Below are 20,653 nucleotides of genomic sequence, written 5' to 3'. Positions count from 1 at the left end.
AAAGTTTTTCCACAAAGTATCTGTCATTTATTCAACTGCTTAATAAATACTTTCATAACATTAGCAAAACTCCCAGTTCTACTTCCTGTGCTCTGGTGCAGGGGTGGGGTGGGAGACCTTTTTTCTTTCCAAGGATTTTATGTCCTAAATTTTGCCTTGGGCAGATATACATATCCAAATTTACCAAATAATATGATTCAATCCAGCAAATATTTATTGAAATCCCACTATGTACTAGGCACTGGGAACACAAAACTAAGGAAGATGGGACTCCCAGTTCAGTGGGGAAACAGACAGGTGCATGCAGGTGGTTCTGCAACCATGGGCTCAGACCCGTGATGGAGCAATGTCCAAGTTTCAGAGAAACTAGAGAAGAACACAGGAGGGAGGGATTCATTCTGCCTGGAAATGTCTAACTAGACGGTATCACCCTGTGTGAGACTTGAGGTTTGATCGGGAATTTGTCAGATGGATATGGCCATGAGTTGGTTATTAGACAAAGGAAACAGAGCAGGAGAAAGCATGGCTCTCTCAGACAAGGCAAATAACTCCTCACATCTGGAGTATCACATGGAGGTAGACACTGAAACAAGGGAACGCTAGGTATGGTGGCCAGGGACAGATCATGTAAGGCCGACGGCTCCCTACTAAGGGGCTGGATTTTATTGTAGTGTCAGTGATGCAGAGCCATGGAGGGTCAGGCAAAAAAAAAAAAAAAAAAAAAGACAATAAAAAGGGATGTCACCAAGTAGTAAGAGGTGGGGATAGAAGCAGTAGGGACAGCAGTGGCCCCCAGCTTGCCAGACGCATGACCTAGCACAAGGTGCCCAAGCCTTTTATGCCTTGGTCTCATCATCGGCAAAACTGAAGATCAACATTATAGAGAAGCTACGTGGGTTAATACAGAAAGTGCTTAGTGAGGGTTCAGTAGGAGGTAACTACTATTAGGAGGAGCGTCTGCACTGTAGCTTTAGTAGTTAGGGGACATCAGAGTTTTGTCACAAAGCAGATGGGATTTGAGCTGGCATTCCCACCAGCGAAGAAGAGCCTGTCTTTTCCATCAGCTTCTGAAGCAACAGTCGAAGCCTGGGCTGGTGTTGAATCTTGGCCTCCTACAGCATCAGCTGGGTTCTGTGAATCCTGTTTCTCCCCATTTCAGAGCCGTGGGAGGTGGCTCACTCTTTTTTTCTTTCTGTCTTTCTTTCTTTCCTTCCTTCCTTTCTTTTCTTTTTTTTTTTCTTAAGATTTTATTTGTTTATCTGACAGAGAAAGTCATGGTGAGAGGGAACACAAGCAGGGGGAGTGGGAGGGGAGAAGCAGGCTCCCCGTTGAGCAGGGAGCCCATTACAGGGCTCCATCCCAGGACCCTGGGATCATGAACTGAGCTGAAGGCAGATGCTTAATGACTGGGCCACTGAGGTGCCCATGGGAGGTGTTTCTAAAGCAGAGCTCCGTGAGGAATAGCATCTTCTTTTTGCCATGCTGGGTCTTTGCTATGACCAGAGTCAGGAAATATCAATCCACCAAAGACCCTAGGCAAGTCAGTCATTTTACAAGTGGAGAAACTGAGTCACGGTCTTCCAAGTCTTCTCCTATGGTCACAGCTCCAGCTAATCTCAAGAGGATCTGGTCAGGAACCTGATGACTAGGTTGGTTTTCTTCACTGTGCTCCATGCTGGCTGGACCATGGAGGCTCCTTCCGTGTTGGTTAGAATTTTATTGTTTTCTTCTGGGACATATCCACCTGGCCTAGTGAATGAATGCTCTTTGTATGATTCAGAATTAGAAAAAGACTTTTTTCCCAAGCCAAAGTCCTCCCAAGACACCTGTCTCTTCTAAGGAAAGGAAAAACAAACTTGTTCTTTTCTCAGAATCTTTGGATCCAAAGAATCCCTCAAATCCTTCCAGTAACCCCTTCAGAAGACATTCCGTCCTGCCTTTCCTACATTGATTGCTTTGGTTTTTATCTCTTCCTGTCCCAAACACTTGTTACCTCCACTGCTCTCTGTATCCACCCCCCACCCCCAACGGCAGCCCTTTGAGAGGACACCCAACACCATCACCAAAGCAAGGCCCTCCGCTAGGAGGGGTAGGTACGGGGTGTCTTCTCACACACATGTTCTCCATGTACGGCAGGAGGGAAGGATGCTGGGAAGAGAAGGGATGGATTGGTGGCCTTGAACAACCCCTAGTTTTCACACACATCAACAATGACACAGACTTTTTCCTTCTCCTCCAGAAAGATTGCTGACAATAACACTTCAGTATAATACCAGCAGGCCTAGCCCTGGTTTTATTGTCAAGCTGGAGTCTGTTTGTACTGGAGCGCATTCCATTCTCAATTTAGTTTGGGACAAACCAGAAAGGGAATGCACCTCAAACATAATAAAATGTGACTCTCAGGAAAAAAGAGACTTAGTTTTAGGCCTCTGGCCAAATTAAACTCATTCTTTGCTACTACCACCTTTAGATTAGGCCTGACTCATTAACTGTTTGTTATGTTCAGCTTTAAAATGGTAAAAATAGGAAAGGTGGGAAACCAAGCTGTAATGTCAGGCAGCGTCTTGGTAACTTTCACATTCCCCTTGTTTGGCTGGGAATGATACAAGCCAAGTTCATTACCAAGAACATAGCCTTTTTTGTAAACCGTAAGAGAAATTATTAAATAATAGATAAGCATCATTATCATTAAACATATAAATAGATGTTTGTCTTGCTGTCTGACATTCCATGCACAGAGAACTTGAATTGCATTATGTGGCTAATTCTGTCTGAGAGTGTGGACAGCCTTATTAGGAAGAGGTAGTTCTTTGTTGTGAAGGGAGATGTCAGAGGAACACAGTTCTCTCTCTCTCTCTCTCTCTCTCTCCAAACCCCTCAGCAGAGAGAACTATGGTAAAGTGAAAAGGATGTTAACTAGTGAGCATTCCTTAACAGGCCAGCATGACAGTGGGGATACCATATTTTATGGTTCCTGAACCAGGCCCAGGTTTGAAATAACAAATAAAAGCTATGTGAGGTTATTTATTTATTTTTTATTATTATTATTTTAAAGCTAGGGCTAGTCTTTTTAACAGTTGCAAACTCCTTTTCACAGTTGTCTGCTTAATTTTAAGGCTGAGCCCATCTTTGAAGACAGTGTTTTAAGTTTACCACCAAGAAAGAGGTTCACACAGAAGACCCTTTTCCAGGCTAGTTGGGCCAAAATAAAGCACAGAAAAAAACCCCCAAAAAACCAAAAAAAACAAGCCCCCAAAAAACAACAAAAAAACCCCCAAATACAAAAAAACCTACAGATATTTTTTCTAGCTCTTTACTATGTAAGACATACTTTTAAAAATATTTTTTCGATTTTGAAACAATCACAAACTTACAGAAAAGTTGCAAGTACAGTACAAATAACGTCTTCCCCCTAGATTATTTGAGAACAAATTCTTAATCTGATGCCCTATCTCCACTGAAGGAGGACAAGAACAGGCTCCTCCATAACCATTATATAACCATTCAAAGCAGGAAATCAAGTGATACATTGTTACCACCTAATCCTCAGACCCTATTAAATATTTGCCAATTTTTCTAATGTGTGGGATAGCAGAGGAAGTAAGTTCAGAAACACACACTGTTTTTTGTCATCATATCTCCTTAGTCTTCTTTAGTTTGGAATATCCCTCAGTCTGTTTTTGACTTTCATGGTCTTGATACCTTTGAAGATGACAGATCATTTATTTTATAAAAGATCCCTCAGTCTGGGTTTGTCTGGTGTTCTCTCATAATTCAATTCAGGTTATGTGTATTTGGCAAGAACATCACAGAAGCCATACTGTGTTCCCATCACGGCATCCTATCAATGGTCCATGATTTCAGTTTGTCCCATTACTGGGGATGTGTACTTTGATCATACGAGGAAGGCAATAACTGCCAGGCTTTTTCCTCTTTGTAATCAGTGAGTGTTTTAAGGGGAGTGACTTTAGATCTAAAGACATATTGTTTTTATGTTTGACAAAGAATTGGCATTTCAGGGCGCCTGGGTGGCTCAGTGGGTTAAGCCGCTGCCTTCGGCTCAGGTCATGATCTCAGGGTCCTGGGATCGAGTCCCGCATCGGGCTCTCTGCTCAGCAGGGAGCCTGCTTCTCTCTCTCTCTCTGCCTGCCTCTGCCTCTCCATCTACTTGTGATTTCTCTCTGTCAAATAAATAAATAAAATCTTTAAAAAAAAAAAAAAAAAAAAAGAATTGGCATTTCAACTCAGCCAAGACTTTGGAGATAAAAGTTCCAGATCTGGTAGAAAAAAGAGGCAAAGGAGCTTTCCCCAAAGCAGAGTCCCATTGGGCAGGTGCTGGAATAATTTTTACCAGAAACTCCCAACAGTGGTGACAGGTTAACTCCTTTGGAGGTAAATAATGCAGAGATTTTTTAAAAAAATTAATTTATTTTTTTCAGCGTAACAGTATTCATTGTTTTTGCACCACACTCAGTGCTCCATGCCATCCGTGCCCTCTCTAATACCCAACCCCTGGTTCCCCCAACCTCCCACCCCCTGCCCCTTCGAAACCCTCAGATTGTTTTTCAGAGTCCATAGTCTCTCATGGTTCTCCTCCCCTTCCAATTTCCCTCAATTCCCTTCTCCTCTCCATCTCCCCTTGTCCTTCATGCTATTTGTTATGCTCCATAAATAAGTGAAACCATATGATAATTGACTCTCTCTGCTTGACTTATTTCACTCAGCATAATCTCTTCCAGTCCCGTCCATGTTGCTACAAAAGTTGGGTATTCATCCTTTCTGATGGAGGCATAATATTCCATAGTGAATATGGACCACATCTTCCTTATCCATTCGTCCGTTGAAGGGCATCTTGGTTCTTTCCACAGTTTGGCGACTGTGGCCATTGCTAATGCAGAGATTTTTGCAGGGGATGGAATCATTGGAAAACCTCTTTGTCACTTTTAGTTTCTACCTGGACTTGTGGTACAATATGAGAGACTTTTTTTGATAGTGGAGTGTGACTAGTTTAAATGTGCCCTGTTCTTAGCTTACAACAGCCTTCTAGGAGTCAGAAACTGGACTTGAAGAATTTCAGGAGTATGTCTGAAATCAGAGGGCCAAGAATTGGTAAGTTTCTTGGCTAAGAATGACATAAAGAGCTCTAGGGTTATCTTTCTACTAGGAAGCAACTAGATACTGGATACAGTGCCATATCCTAGTGGTATAGGCTTTAATGTCCTATCCTATATGGTATCCTAGATAAAGGTGATGCTAATATTATTTTCACTTCTGAAGTAAGGTTCACAGATGTTGAGTGACTAGTCCTTTAGCCCTAGAGTCAAAGCATTGAAGCCAGCTCCTCGGAAAGGTCATGACTGTGGGAGTAAGAGAGCTCGGAGACCCGCACTCATACCACCACCACTTTCCCTTGAGGAAAGAGTCCCTTGCTCTCTCTGAAATTGTCCCTATGTCCATAGTTGCTATAGTTCCTGACAGCAGAATTTCCTGCCTTGTTGCTTAGTGTGTCATATATAATGGAGCCAAAACCCAAGCTTAGTCATCCCTGTGAATAAGACTGACCCTCAGAAAAACATACTGCATATGACTGATAAAATATATTAAATATAAGCCATCTTAGTTAATAAAATGCCTTTAAAACCAAGAACCATATTTCCCAGAATTTGTCTTATTTTGTTAGCTACTTTTTCTTACAAAGATATTTTGATAGGTCTATATTTCTAAAATTTTCAGGGGTTTCTTTATCTGTGATCTTATAATGAAAGTGTAATGTTGAAACTTTCCCTGTTTTTCCAGCCTCATTAGTCTTTAGGAACACTCGATACCTAACATAGGGTTCTGATAAGTCAGATCATTTCCTAAAGATCTTGAATAAATTGGAAGAGCTTTGCACATTTTCTGAGTTAAAATTATTTCTCCAATCTCCAGACCACTCTCAGGATTCTACCCTATAATGTGTGTGTGTGTGTGCATGTGTGTGTGTGTGTATTCACACTGATATGTATATAAATATATGTTTACAATATTCAAGAGACTCTAGAAAGGCACCAACATTTGCCAGAAGGTATGATGGCCAAACAACCAAAATTGGGGGAGGTGAGAAGGAGAGATACCAAATTTCAAACATCATGTTTCCTTGTCCTATCAGTTCAGGTTTTCCCCCCAGAAAATGTAATATTAAGCATAACATCAGACGGATGAAAAACATATGACAACCCCCTTTCTCTTTGAAACTGTAGTAACAATTAGGAAGAGAATTAGAACAAGTAAGGGCCAGTGGGGGTCGGGGTAAGCAGTCATGAAGAAAGGAAGACACAGTGGCTGACAAGTTGAAACAGATCAGACTAGGGATGGTGAGGAGGAGGGGCTGGACAGGGAGGAGTCTAGAGAAACGGAAGTAGGTGCCAGAAAATCAGAGTTGGCCAAGCTGGAACTGGAAAGAAAATGAGCAGGGGCATCCTCTGGGCAGAATCCAGCTGGACTCCTGGCTGATCTTCCTGCTGACTTATTTATTCTCCCCTAAATTTTATCTTCTTACACACACACACACACACACACACACACATGGATTGTTCTTATCTTTTAGAGATACGTACTGAAGTATTTGAGTAAAAATGAAATTATGCCTGGGATTTGCTTTAAAATACTCTAGCAGCAACTAAAAGAAGATGGAGAGGACAAGAGATATAACAGGATTGGAGGAAATATTAATAATTATTCAACCTGAATGATAGGTATAAAAAGTTCATTATATGTTTCACTCGACCTCTGTGTATTTTTGAAATTTGACTTTAGAATTATTAAACAGGGACGTCTGGGTGGCTCAGTAGTTAAGCCTCTGCTTTCAGCTCAGGTCATGGTCTCAGGGTCCTGGGATGGAGCCCCACGTTAGGCTTTCTGCTCAGCAGGGAGGCTGCTTCTCCCCCCAACCCCACTTGTCTCTCTGCCTACTTGTGATCTCTCTCTCTATGTCAAATAATAAACAAAATCTTTAAAAAATAAAAAAATAAAAATAAAGTTATTTAACAAATACTGATACTTTGGATCCAAGGCAGACTAAATAAATTAGTACTCTGGTTGAGGAAGAAGGAGAAAACTCTTGGATTCAGTATTTTTAACCCACCCTCCAACCCCAGGTGATTCTAATATTGCAGTCAAGATGGAAAACCACTCAATTATTAGGAATTATTTTTAATTCTACCAGAATATTTAATCAATGACACATATGGTGCCCATACATCTTATTTTGGGCTTTAAAAAAAACCTCCTTGAATAAAGCATCCCATAGAATTTTTACCTCCCCCTTAATCATATATGTTTTTAATGAAAATTCTTATTTTGAGATAATTTTAGATTTACACACAGTTGTAAGAAGTGATACGAAGATTTCTCCTGTCCTCTTCACCCAGTTTCCTCCGATGGTAGCATCGTGCAAAACTATGGTACAATACCATAACTGAGATATTGATATTGATACAATCAAGATACAAAACATTTCCATTGCCACATGACACCTTCACTTTGTTTCTTTCGTAGCCACACCCACTTCTCTCACATTCCCAGCCCTTCATTAACCTCAGGCAACCACTCACCTGTTTCTCATCTCTACAATTTGCTCGTTTCAGGAATGTTACATGCATGGAATCATAAAGCATGTAGCCCTTCTTGTTTGGTTTTTTAGAGAGAGTGCATGTGTGCGTGAGTGGTGGTGGGGAGAGGAACAGAGGAAAGAGGGTGAATCCTGAGCAGGCTTCATGCCCAGAGAGGAGCAGGACTTGGGGGCTCAAGCTCACAACCCCGAAATCATGACCAGGGCCAAAATCAGGATTTGGATGCTCAACCGACTGACCCACCTAAGGGCGCCAAGCAGGTAACCCTTCTGATTGGCTTTTTTCCCCCACATGATATAATTCTCTGGAAATTCATCCAGGTTATTGCATGTATCAATATTTCCTTTCTTTTTAGCGCTAAATAGTATTCCATGGTGTGGCTGTACCGGTTTCCTTAAGCTTTCATCTGTTGAAGGACAGCTGGATTGTTTCTGGGTTTGGGCTATTAGAAGTAAAGCAGCAATAACAATTTGTGTACAGGTTTTTGTGTGTGAACATAAGTTTGATCTCTCCAATATAAGTGTCCAGAAGTATAATTTCTACATAAATGGTAGTTGCATGTTTAATTTTTTAAAAACAAACTGTAAAACTCTTTTCCACAGTAGCTATCCCATTTTACATTCTCATCAGGAATATATCTGGGATCCAGTATTTTATATCCTTACCAATACTTGGTGTTGTCACTATTTTTTATTTTTACCCTTTTGATAGATGAATCTCTCACTGCGATTTCAGGTTGATTTCCTTGATGGCTAATGATGTCAGACATCTTTTTAGGTGCTTATTTTCCCTCCGTGTGTACTCTTCAGTGAAATGTGTCTTCATATATTTTGCCCGTTTTCTAAATGGATTGTTTGTTTTATGCTGTTAATTTTACTAGACCTTTGTTGGCTATTTGGCTTGCAAATATTTTCTCTAAGTCTATAGCTTGTATTTTCCTTCTCATAATAGGCTGTCTCAAAAAGCAAAAGGTTTTAATTTTGAGGAAGTCCAATATATTGATATTTCTTTCTGTGGATCATGCTTTGGCTTGTACGGCCTAAGAACACTTTGCCAAGTCCTAAATCCTAAAGATTTCTCCCATGTTTTAAAAAGGTTTAGAAACTTTTTAAAACTCCCATGGTTTGACAGAATTATAATTGTATGTTTCACATTAGAGTCCATTGTCCTTTTGGAGTTTACTTTAGCGTAAGGTGTAAGACTTAGTTGGAAGTTCATCCTTTTGCTTTTGGATGCCCAGTTGTTCCAGCATTGTTTGTAGAAAAGGCTAGTTCCCCGCCCCCCCCCCCCACATCCCAATTATATTGCTTTTGCACCTTTGTAAAAAAAAAAAAAGTATTTGTGTGAGCCTGTTTCTGCATACTTTACCATTGATCCACGTGTTTCACAGTCTTCATCTTTCTGCCTATATCACACAATGTTCATCTTTCTGTTCCTATATGGTAAGTCTTGAAACCAGGCAGATTGATTCCTCTTGCTATGTTCTTTTTTATTTTTCAAAATTATTTTAACTCATCTGTTTTTAGAATAATCTTTTCTATATTTACAAAAAAAAAAAAAACAACACCCTGTTGTTAGAAATCTGACAAGAATTTCATTAAACCTATATATTGGTTTGGGTAGAATTAACATTTTTATTGTGTTGAGTCTCCTAACTCAATACAAGATACATCTTTCCATTTAATTAGATCTTTGATTCATTTTATCAGCTTGTGATAGTTTTCAGCATGCATATTCCATATGTATTTTAAATGTACGTTAAATATACACCAAAGCATTTTGTCTTTTTTGAGCAATTGTAAATGATACTGTACTTTTAATATCAGTGTTCATGAATTCATTGTTAATATATTGAAAAATAATTGATTTTTTTAACTTTATCTTGTATCCTTCAGTCTTGGTGAACTCACTTATTAGTTCTAGCCAATTTCATGTAGATTTTTTGTATTTTTCTGTATAGACAATTGTGTCATCTGAAATGGAAGCAGGGTTTTGTTTTTGCTTTGTTTTTGATCTGTATAACTTATACTTGATTTTCTTGTATTATTGCACTGGATAGAATGTCCAGCAATATACTGTATAAAAGTGATGAGAGTGGACATCCTTGCCTGGTTCTCAAACTTAGAGGGAAAATATCCAATCTTTCCTTATGAATATAATGGTATCTGCAGGTTTTTTTTTTAACAGATGTTCTATCAAGTTCAGAAAGTTCTCTATGTTTTCCTGAGCATTTTATCATGAATAGGTGTTGAATTTTGCCAAATATGTTTTTCTGTATCAGTTAATATGATCATGTGATTTTTATTCTTTACCCTGTTAATATTGCACATTACACTGATTGATTATTTTTATTTATTTATTAAAATAGTTTATTTATTTATTTTTTTAAAGATTTTATTTATTTATCAGAGGGGGGCGGGAGAGAGCGAGCACAGGCAGACAGAATGGCAGGCAGAGGCAGAGGGAGAAGCAGGCTCCCTGCTGAGCAAGGAGCCCGATGTGGGAATTGATCCCAGGACGCTGGGATCATGACCTGAGCCAAAGGCAGCTGCTTAACCAACTGAGCCACCCAGGGGTCCCAGTTTATTTATTTATTTGACAGACAGAGATCACAAGTAGGTAGAGAGGCAGGCAGAGAGAGGGGGGGGAAGCAGGCTCCCTGCCGAGCAGAGAGCCGGATGCGGGGCTCGATTCCAGGACCCAGAGATCATGACCCGAGCGGAAGGCAGAGGCTTTAACCCACTGAGCCACACAGGCTCCCCAACACTGATTGATTTTTGAATACTGAACCAGCTTTACATCACTGGGATAAACTTCATTTGATCATGTTGAGTAAGTCTTTGTATATATTGCAGAATTCTATTTGGTAATGTTTGGTAAGGATTTTTGCATTTATATTCATGTGGAGTATTTGTCTGTGGATATCTTGTAATATCTTTTGTCTCATATCAAGATAATATTAGCTTCATAAAATACATTAGGAAGTGTTATTTTCTATTTTCTGAAATCAAGTTCATCGGATTGGGGTTAATTCTTCTTTAAACATTTGATCTAATTCTTATGGGAAATTCTCAAAGCCTAGAGGTATTTTTAAAAGAAGTTTTTAATTAAAAATTCAATTTCCTTAATAGTTTAGGGCTTTTCAAATCATCAGTTTTATATTGGGTAAATTATGATAGCTTGTGTTTTTCAAGAAATTGATCCATTTAATCTAAGTTGTCAATTTTATGTATGTAGACTGGTTCATAGTTTTCCCTTATTATTATTCTTTTGATATCTGTAGGGTGTGGAGTGAGAACCTGTTTTAGTCCTAATATTATTAATCTGTGTCTTCTCACCTTTTTTTTTTTTTTGGTCAGTCTTACAAGAAGTTTGTCAGTTTTATTGATCTTCTCAAAGAACCAGTTCTTTCTTTCACTGATTTCCTCTATTGTTTTTCTTTTATTAATTTCTTTGCTATTTTGCTTTTTATTACTTTCTTCTGCTTTGGGTTTTGCTCTTTTTCTGCCAAGGTTCTTAACATCAAAGCTTAGGTTATTATCTGAGATATTTCCTATCTTTAAGGTTAACATTTAGTGTACTGTTCTAGCTATGTACAAATTTTTGTATATTTTATTTCCATCTCTATTCAGTTTAATGTGTTTTTTAAATTTCCTTTGAGACCTCCTCTTAACCCATGCATTACTTAAAAATGTATTGCTTAGATTGTAAGCATTTGGAGATTTTTCTCTTATCTTTCTGTTATTGCTTTCTTGCTTGGTCCCATTGTGTTTGTAGGATACTCGGCATGACTTCAAATTTCTTAAATTTGTTAAGACTTGTTTTATGACCCAGGATATGGTCTTTGTGTATGTTCCTTGGGCACTTGAGAGAATGTGTATTAAACTGTTGGTGAGTGGAGTATTATTACCATCTTGAGGGTCCCTCAAGATCTGTACATTCTGGGGACACCTGAGTGGTTCAGTCAGTTAAGGGCTGTCTTCAGCTCAGGTCATGGTCTCAGGGTCCTGGGATTGAGCCCCATGTTGGGCTCTCTGCTCAGTGGGGAGTCTGCTTCTCCTCCCACTGGTGCTGTCTCTCTCTCTTGTGCTTACTTTCCCTCTCTGTCTCAAATAAATAAATAAATAAAATCTTTAAAAAAAAAAAAGAAGAAGAAGAAGAAGAAGATCCATACATCTTTTCCTGTTTTCTCTCTGTTGTTCAGATTGCATAGTTTCTTTCCTTCTTTTTAAGATTTATTTATTTATTTAGGAGAGAGAGAGAGCACAACTGGGAAGGGAAGTGGGAGCGGGAGAAGGAATCTCAAGCAGACTCCATGCTGAGCACAGAGCCTGATGCAGGGCTCAATCTCGTGACTCTGCGATCACCACCTAAGCTGAAACGAAGAATCGATGCTTAGCTGACTGTGCCACCCAGGTGCCCAGACTGCATAATTTCTATTCTCTCTTCGAATTCAATGAAATTCTTCTCTTTCCCTTCCATTCTGCTCTTGAGCCCAACCATTGACCTTTTGAATTTTAGGTCTTGTATTTTCTACTAAATTTTTTATGTGTTTTTTCTTTATATCTTCGACTTCTTTGCTGAGATGTTCTATTTCTTTGTTAGACTTTCTATTTTTTTCATTTGTTTCAAGTGTGCATTTGCAATTACTTATTGAGGCACTTTTATGATGACTTCTTTAAAAATCTTTGTTAAATAATTTGAACATCTCTCTTACCTTGGTGCTGATATCTGTTGATTGAATTTTCTCATTCATTTTACCATCTTCCTAGTTCTTGATACGAGAAGTAATGTTCTATTGAAATCTGGTTTTGGGGCCTATTTTGTTATGAACCTTATTTAACCCTTCTGTGTTCACTGACTTTTTCTGACATGTTCCTGGCAAGAGAATGCGTGAATGAATAATGCCTTATTAAGGCCAGCTGGGAGCTGAAGTCCAAGTTCTTCACTTGGCCTCTGTTGACACTGGAGTGCAGGTGTTTCTCACTACTGCTGGGTGGGTGTAAGTGTTCTGGCTTTCCACCAGGCCTCCCCTGATACCTCCCTGATGGGAGACGTAATAATCTTTCATTTCTTCTCCGCATGTGGCCTCCACTGATGCTACAGCTTCATTACCCCTGAGTAGTAGTAGCAGGGCTGACTCTCCGTTAAGTCTCCTCTGACACCTCCCCAGTGGGGTGGGGGGAGGGGCACCACATTATTACTGGGTAGAGTGTGAGGAGGAAAAATCCAGGCTCCTCACTCAAGACTTTGCTGTCCTGGGTATAAGTGGGACCACAATCTTTTCTGTGGGTTTGGCTATCATTGAGAGATTCTTGTCCAAAAGTTTTCTGTCTTCTAAGGCTGTCTATTTCCCCATTGTTTGGCTGGAAAGAGCAGGCTCTGTTGAGGCTTTATTTTTGTTTATGCCTATTGTCGTTTTCAGATTGCCAGATGCTTCAGCTCCAAGTCTTGGAAATATGAAGGAGCAGACAACCCAGAGAATTTACTGATGTTTTGTGCTTTGGGTCCTGAGCTTCCCAGCCTGTCTGCCTTCTTTCTACGTTTCAGGACCTTCTTTTATAGATTTTATATGTTATGTCCTGGGTTTTTAGTTGTACTTACTGGGAGGAATAGGAAACATACGGCTACTCTAACTTCCCAGCACCTTATAATATTTTAATACAATATCTTATCCATACAAAAGAATGTGTGTAAGTATGTGTGTCTGTTATAAAGCACAATAGCATGAACACTAAATCTTTAAAATTTTAAATATACAATAGTGAATTGGACTTTTTCTTAGGGAAAAATGAAAACCACACTACTCATTCCCAAACTAACTCCCTTTGGCTGAGAATCTGTTAGACATTTCTGTGCTCTGAAATGTCCTTTGGTTCTCAGAACCTGCTGAGGTTAGCATCTCGGCCTCATGACCTAGTTAGCATATCTCTGTTGTTGTTGTTGTTGTTATTTAAAAACTACCTTTCCTCTGTTCTGAAGTTTCCTGCCTCCCAGCCACATGTTGACATGGAGAGTGACACAGCCTTGCAGCTGGGACGCCTGTGCAGCTGATGACTCAGGATGACTAAAATAAACACACTTCGGAACTGAGGACTCCCCACTCACAGGCTACTCTGACCCTTTCTCCACTCTGTCCTATGCCTTCTCCACTTATGTCCTTCTCCTGAATCCTTTCTTACTCTCCAGTATAGCATGCTGTAGCTATCAGTTCAATGCTGTCTGTAGTAATGAACATCAATTATCGAGGAGAAGCATGCCAACAGCTGTCTCGTTCAAGAAGAACCAGAGCAGGCACACAAGGAAGGGATTATACAAACAGGGCTGGGGACCTTGACCAGGAGACAGGATCTCATAACTAATCGATGATGACTTGGGAGGGCTCCAGGTTGGCCACCACACTCTCCTTCTTCTCCAGGGAGAGGTTGGATAGCACATGGATTTTCCCCTTCACTTCCCTCCATGACTTTTCTTCTTTCTCCTGGGGCTCACCAAGCTTCAGGAAGGGATGGGGTACAGGAAGTGGACCTCCTACTATTATTGACCAGATGAGAGTCCCTGAGATCCGGAGAACACCACATGGAGCCGTTCCCTCCCTGACAAGCAGTGTGAGCCTCCAAGCACCCCAACATACCGGAAGGCGAACCAGCAGGGGTTGTGTGTTCTGTCTACAATATACTATTTGGGTTGATTCTGGGAAGAGATCTAAACAAATCTCACAAAGAACAAAGGATTACAGCTGTAATATCTTACCTCCTGAGAAACAACAGCAGCTGGATCTTGCCTCTGAGGCTCTGTTTCTGCTTTTTACTTCTATTTCTCTGGCATGGGAGCTAGGGTGGAAAACACATTGGGCTTGTGGTCAGAGGACCCCGGTTTTGGTGTAGTGCCCTTCCTTACAGCCACGTGACCTTGAACTAACAACTTTTGTCTTTGAGCCTCAGTGTTCTTGTGGATAAAAAAGAATAACGGGTAAGGATACTTATTCTCCAATCAACTATTTATTACTTGATGTAAAAGAACCATCTATAATTTTGTTGGATCGTGAAAATAATATTGTTGTCTTGGATTTGCTCTAGAATACTCCCATGAAAAAAGAAGGAAGGTAGAGGACAAATGTAATAGGATTGGTAGAATGTGAATAATTGTTGAAGGAGAGTGTGGGGCTTGGGGACTGTTGGGGACAGTCAGCTTTCTACTTCCATGTTTGAAATTGTCCATAATTAAAAATTAAAAGAATAAAACCCAGCTTACATTCTAATAAGATCAATAAGGTAATGGACAGGAGTATTCTTTGGAAACAGATCTTACTATAGAAGAAGTTGTCTCTACTGGATACCCTTACCATGTGAACACCTGGTTTTCTCACCATGTGAATATCTGTGTGAGGGCGCACCTCTCTCACTGACAGAGTCTGACCGTAAGAGCTGTTAACATGTCAGGGCAGCAAACCCTTGGGGGACTCATTCTCACTGCCCCTGTCTCCCTCTGTCCAAGCAAAGAGATGACTGAGAACCTCTTATGGGGCAGAAGGTAGAATAAGTTAATGGGTGTTAACTGCCTCTAACTGTTTTCCCTGTTTGGTGCATTTCCTGCTACAAGTTCATTGCTGCCCATCACTTCCTGCTTAGGGGAGGTTTTTCCCATTTCCTCCTCTTCTGGATTCTCCTTGCCCTTGTCTTCAGATTCAAGAAGAAGCAGTGCAGGTGGAAAAGGAAGATACTCAGACATGGAGAGCTGAGTCATCCCAAGGGTAGGGGCCAGTGGGTAAGTTGGTTGGCATCCCTATTCCTGGGATCTGGGATGGCTGCATGTTGGGTATACAGATGACAAAGTCTGATTCATGTCCCAAGGACTCATGCCTAGTGGTGGAATAAGGCAGATGAGCAAATGGTTAGAAAACGAATTCAATTTCAGACATACATATGGAAGATTGTTAGAGTCTTAGAAAAGTTGTGCTAACCTTACATTTGGGCATTTAGATGGTGGGCAGAGTGTATAGGGGAGCTATATAGTGATCAGGTAGCTTCCCAGAAAGGGTGACTCCTGAGCTCAGTGTTGAAGGATGAGCAGGTGGAAGGAAGAAGGAGTCACAACAAACCTATGGACGGATGCTCTTCTTCATCCTCCTGTTCCATAGTCCTCCTCTTGGGAGAATTCTAAATCAAATTATATTTTTTAATTAGTTAAAAATTTAATTATAAAAAATAAAAATGAATTAAAAATTAAAAATTTTAATTTTAAAAATTCTTTATATAAATTTAGTTTAGTTAACATGTACTGTATTAGGAGTTTCAGGGGTAGTATTTAGTGATTCATGAGTTGCATAGAACACCCAGTGCTCATTTAATGAGAGCTTATTAACAAGTGACAAATGATTATAAAACCACAAAAAGGCCCAGGTGGATTTACAGAAGAATTTTTGCCACACTGAGCAGGAAGGAACCTGATAACCCTCAGACCATACCGTGGCTGGATGACTGAACTGTACCACCCCTCCAGGACAAAGGATATTTTCAAATATGTTTGATTCTTTTTGTTACTCTCTTCCACTAACAGGAAACTGAAACTGAAACTAGTGCCCATTACTTCTATTTCCTGTTTATTTGGGGTCATTGAGTCTTAGTTTATTATTCATAAGTTTTATAAAGGACAAGCTGAAGAGAGTCATCAAAAATATTAACACTTAATTATCAAATATGGCCCCTGCTTATTATCTGGCCCTGGGATAAGGTATGCTCACACAGAAGCTATCTTTCCTTCCTGTTCCCTAGAAGCCTGTCCTTGGGCTTCCTCTCTATAGACACCCGACAAGAGTGGTCTCCTCTCCTCTCCTGACGCCATCTTGGTCCACATCTCCCAGTGATAGGTCCTCAGTTTCCGCCTTTCTCCTCAACTCTAGACCTAGCCATCCAACTGGCATTGGACATCTCCATCTGAATGTTCTAGGGACTCCCCAAACTTATGTTTCCTACCTCAGACTTGCTGCATTTATTTTATTTTCCAATACCAGGAATTCAGATATGTGGGAGCCATGTTGAGCTGCTCCCCTGCTGCTTGTCCCCCTCCCCACTTCCAGTCCCTCACCAAGGCCATCCATTCGCTTCAGAATGGAGTGACTTTCTCTTGGGCAAAGATGGTTCTTACTTCTGTTTTTTGCCACTTGTTTCTCACCTCTTGACGTTATTGCTGCCACTATTTCCAACAATTCCTTAAAACTTTTGATATTACTCTTCTGCTTCAGATAAACCCATTGGCTTTCCATGGCTTCAGAATGAATCCAAATTCTTCACCACTATGCAAGGTCTTTCTCACGCAGGCACCATTCCAGTTCTCCAGGCTCACATCCCACCTTCCCACCTGGGAAGTCAGTCAATACTATCCTCACCTTCAACTCTCAAGTGTTCTCCAAGCTGCTCCGTTCTTTCTGACCCTCAGCTGTTACACACATTTCTCACTCCTTCTTCCTAGAATGCCCTGTTCCTCTCAGTTTTGTCCCTTTGTAAGATAGATAATCCCAGGACTCCTGCCTATTTCATTCTTTCATTTATTCATAAATTCAACAAAGCCTTACTGAGCATCTACCATGCCGGCTCGACCAAAAAACAAGCACAAAGAGCAAGTACCCATTGGACTGTGATGAGTGTGGTGTGGGAGGGGAGGCAGAGGAAAGCAGTTTTATCATTTCTCCCCTTTCCACAACATGGGGACGTGTTCCCTTTTTCTGTTTGCACTAGTGGCATACTTTGGTGGCTTAAATCCACAAAAATTTATTGTCTCACAGTTCTGGAGGCTCGAAGTCCAAAATCAAGGTGTCTGCAGAGCCGCACCCCCTCTGAAGGCTCGATGGAGGATACTTCCTTCCCTCTTCCAATTTTTGGTGGCGCCAGACATTCCTTGTCTTGTGGCAGATGGCACCACTCCGGTCTCTGCCATCGTTTTCTTATGGCTTTTCCCCACTTTGTCCCTCTGTCACCTCTCCTCTTCTAATAAGGACACCAGTCATTGGATTTAGGAATCAATTTCATCTTGGGGTCCTTAACTAATTACATCCACAAAGGAACTGCTCCAGATAAGGCCCCCATCTGAGGCTCCAGGTGGACATAAATTCTGCAGACACTGTTCAACCCACTGTGCTGTCTAAACAGTGAGGGAGAAGTGGCTTCTTCTTAAGGACAATACTGAATTTAAAATGAAGCATAAACATGACCCGAGGTGATCCTGGTGTCAATCTAGACACTCCCCCAGCAGGCAGGAGCTGTTTCCTCTTTTCAACTACATTTTTGACCATGGAGGGAAAAAGGAGGGTAGAAACAGCTCAGTAGTTTAGTAAGAGTGGCTGGTGGGACCTCAGCGTAGCTCTGGAAAGTATCTGAATTCATTCTCTTGCTTCCTCGAGCATGGCTGGGATGCCTCTTACAACATCAACTCTTACAGAAGTGGTCAGAGAACAGGGTTTGCGGGGATCACAAGCTGATTTTTAAAAAATTTTATCCCTTCCATTTTTACTCCAAACACGAGAAAAAAATATCTTAGGTAATAATAGGTAGCCAAACATAATGATTGACTGAGCACAGCACTGTATTTTATATGCCTTACCTTCTTTAATCCTCACAACTAATCTATGATGTAGATATTGTTATTATTCCCATTTAATAGGTGGAAAAAAATACTGAGACACAGATAAGAGTTAGTTTGATCATTCCTACCATTGAACGCACAAGTCTGGGGGGAGATCACTGTGGTTACTAATTTATAAGCCGATGACAGAGGTGTACTGGTTCTTTAGAGGAAGTACTTATATTTTGAAGCATTTGTTTACTTCATGTCCTTTAATTTTAGGATTTTTACAACACCCATTTTCAACTTAATACAGCTCACGAAAGTGTTTTAACAGTTGCACTTGTTTCTGAGCCCTTATTTATGTAATTGGCAACTTCTACACATTTTTTTGAGTATGTGTTTGCTTAAAGGTTTAGAAGTTTTTTTTTTTCCCTTTTCAACATAAACTTGGTTAAACAATGCACAAGACTCCGAAGAACCATAGAGGAAGTGCCTACGAAATAGTCGAGGATGATAAGATGGAGACCCAAACCAGCAGAGAACACGGAAGATTGAGAAGTAAAATGAGAAATGAGGCCAGGAGAGAAAACAATTTGAAATGATCACAGGCAAGTGTCACAGGAGACCAGACAATAAATAACCACCAGCCAGGAAAAGCCCTTGCTTAGGGATTATGGACTCTAAGTGTGAGATCACAGTAGGAAACAGAGAACAGAGACGAGCAAGTTGCAGACGCTCATTGGAGGCTGTCACGTTGGCGAGCTTTCACCCACCCCTGTTTTGAGAACCATTGGAGAGCTGTTTATGCATCAAGCTATGAGAACAAAATCAATGATCATGCTCAGAAGTCCGCTTAGGACTGGCTTTCACATTGAAGACACCACGGTGGCCCTTAGATTCTTCCAATGTTTTATCTGAGAAACATGTGTTTTTTGTGCTTGTGACAAAATAAATGAACATCAGTTAGGTGCATTAATGCTGTTATAATGCCCGCTTGATCATCCTATGCTAATGTAGCATGGTCAGGAGTTTTCCACCTGCCCTTGACCAGGATGTCTTGAACTTGGGGGTAAAGTCAGCTGGCACTGAGGTTGAGAGTCCTCTGCTAGTGTGTCTATTTTCAATGTGTCTGCTAAGTCTGCTTTCCTCCCTAGTTAAATTTAGTTATCCTGATTGAATAATCTCCCACCTCCACAATTCAGATAACTGGCAAGACTAGTTAACTTCTTAAAGTATTTTTTGGGTAGGAATATTCTGGTAGAGAAAAAAATGTCACAAATTTTCCAAAACCAAAGCTTTCTCATTTTAGCTACCTACGTAGTAATCTATTTTTCTTTTTTGAAGTTCAATTTTGTAAAGAAGAAAGCATTCTACTTGATAGGATGCATGACAATGCATCTAAAAGTAGTTTAAAAATAAAGCATCCCCTTCACAAAGAAAGAGACGCTTTGTTAACAATATTAAGCATTTAAAAAAATTTTAAACTACCGTAATAGCTGAAGGCGTGTGCTGAGTCATCTCACCCTGAGAGGTGACAAGGTAGCACAGATAGCCATAGCTCCTTTGTGGGTGCCCTGCCCATACCTCCTTGTATTGCAAAGGCTTGACTTTTAGCTGTCAGCATCTGCAGGGATTTCTGCTGTCCTCCCACAAAACAGGCTATAATGTCTGAAGACTTAACAACCCTGGGAACAGACCTTGACCAGCCACTGATAGGAGGTGGTATATAAATACCCCAGCTCCCTCACCCCTGCGATACTCTTACTCTGAGGAGTGTGTCTTGCACTGGCTCCCAGTGTCCCCAGTAGTATGATGTCCAGGGACTAATGGTCATGACCTGCCTGAAAACACATGCTTTCCCTCTTCTCTCACTTTCCTGTATTCCATTGGTCTCTCCTTCACCTTATAAACAAACTATCTATCCTCAAATCCCTGTACTTTGGGTCAGTTTCTGGAGGAACCTAAACTTTGACAATATAGTATCTCTGGCAATTAATATTCAAGCTGAAATCTAAAAACTTCTAGTTCTTCTAAACCTGTACATCTAAGTGATTTTCAATCTCCTCAATTTTGGCAGAATTCTCAACTTAAATAGTCACTCTTAGTTCTTACTAAAATTTAACTGTGTGTGTTTAGACATTTCCATATTTTCTTCCTGACTGATTCCTTCATTAAATATCTCTGAGCACTGAAAACTCCCCTCATGCTACTTGATGTCTTCACTGGTACTGTACCAATCAATAGAACAACAAAAAAAAATCTGTGTGTAATTAAGTGGCTTCATAGTTAGAGGAAAATATAAAGATTGCACAGGACACAGACTTCTTGAGATTGACTCACCTCTCTCTCTTTCTCTCTCTCTCTCCCTCTCCTTCCTACTCTTCCCTTTCCCCTCCCCATCCTCCTCCTCTATCTCTTTCTCTCTCAATCTCTCTCTCCCCCTCTCTGTTAGAATTAAGTCCTTTTCCTTCAGACCTGTA

The sequence above is a fragment of the Mustela putorius genome, unplaced genomic scaffold (genome assembly GCF_011764305.1).
Source record: "Mustela putorius furo isolate JIRA1106 unplaced genomic scaffold, ASM1176430v1.1 tig00003913_pilon_pilon_pilon, whole genome shotgun sequence".
In the NCBI taxonomy this organism is placed as follows: Eukaryota; Metazoa; Chordata; class Mammalia; order Carnivora; family Mustelidae; genus Mustela; species Mustela putorius.
Note: the sequence above shows the minus strand (reverse complement) of the source record.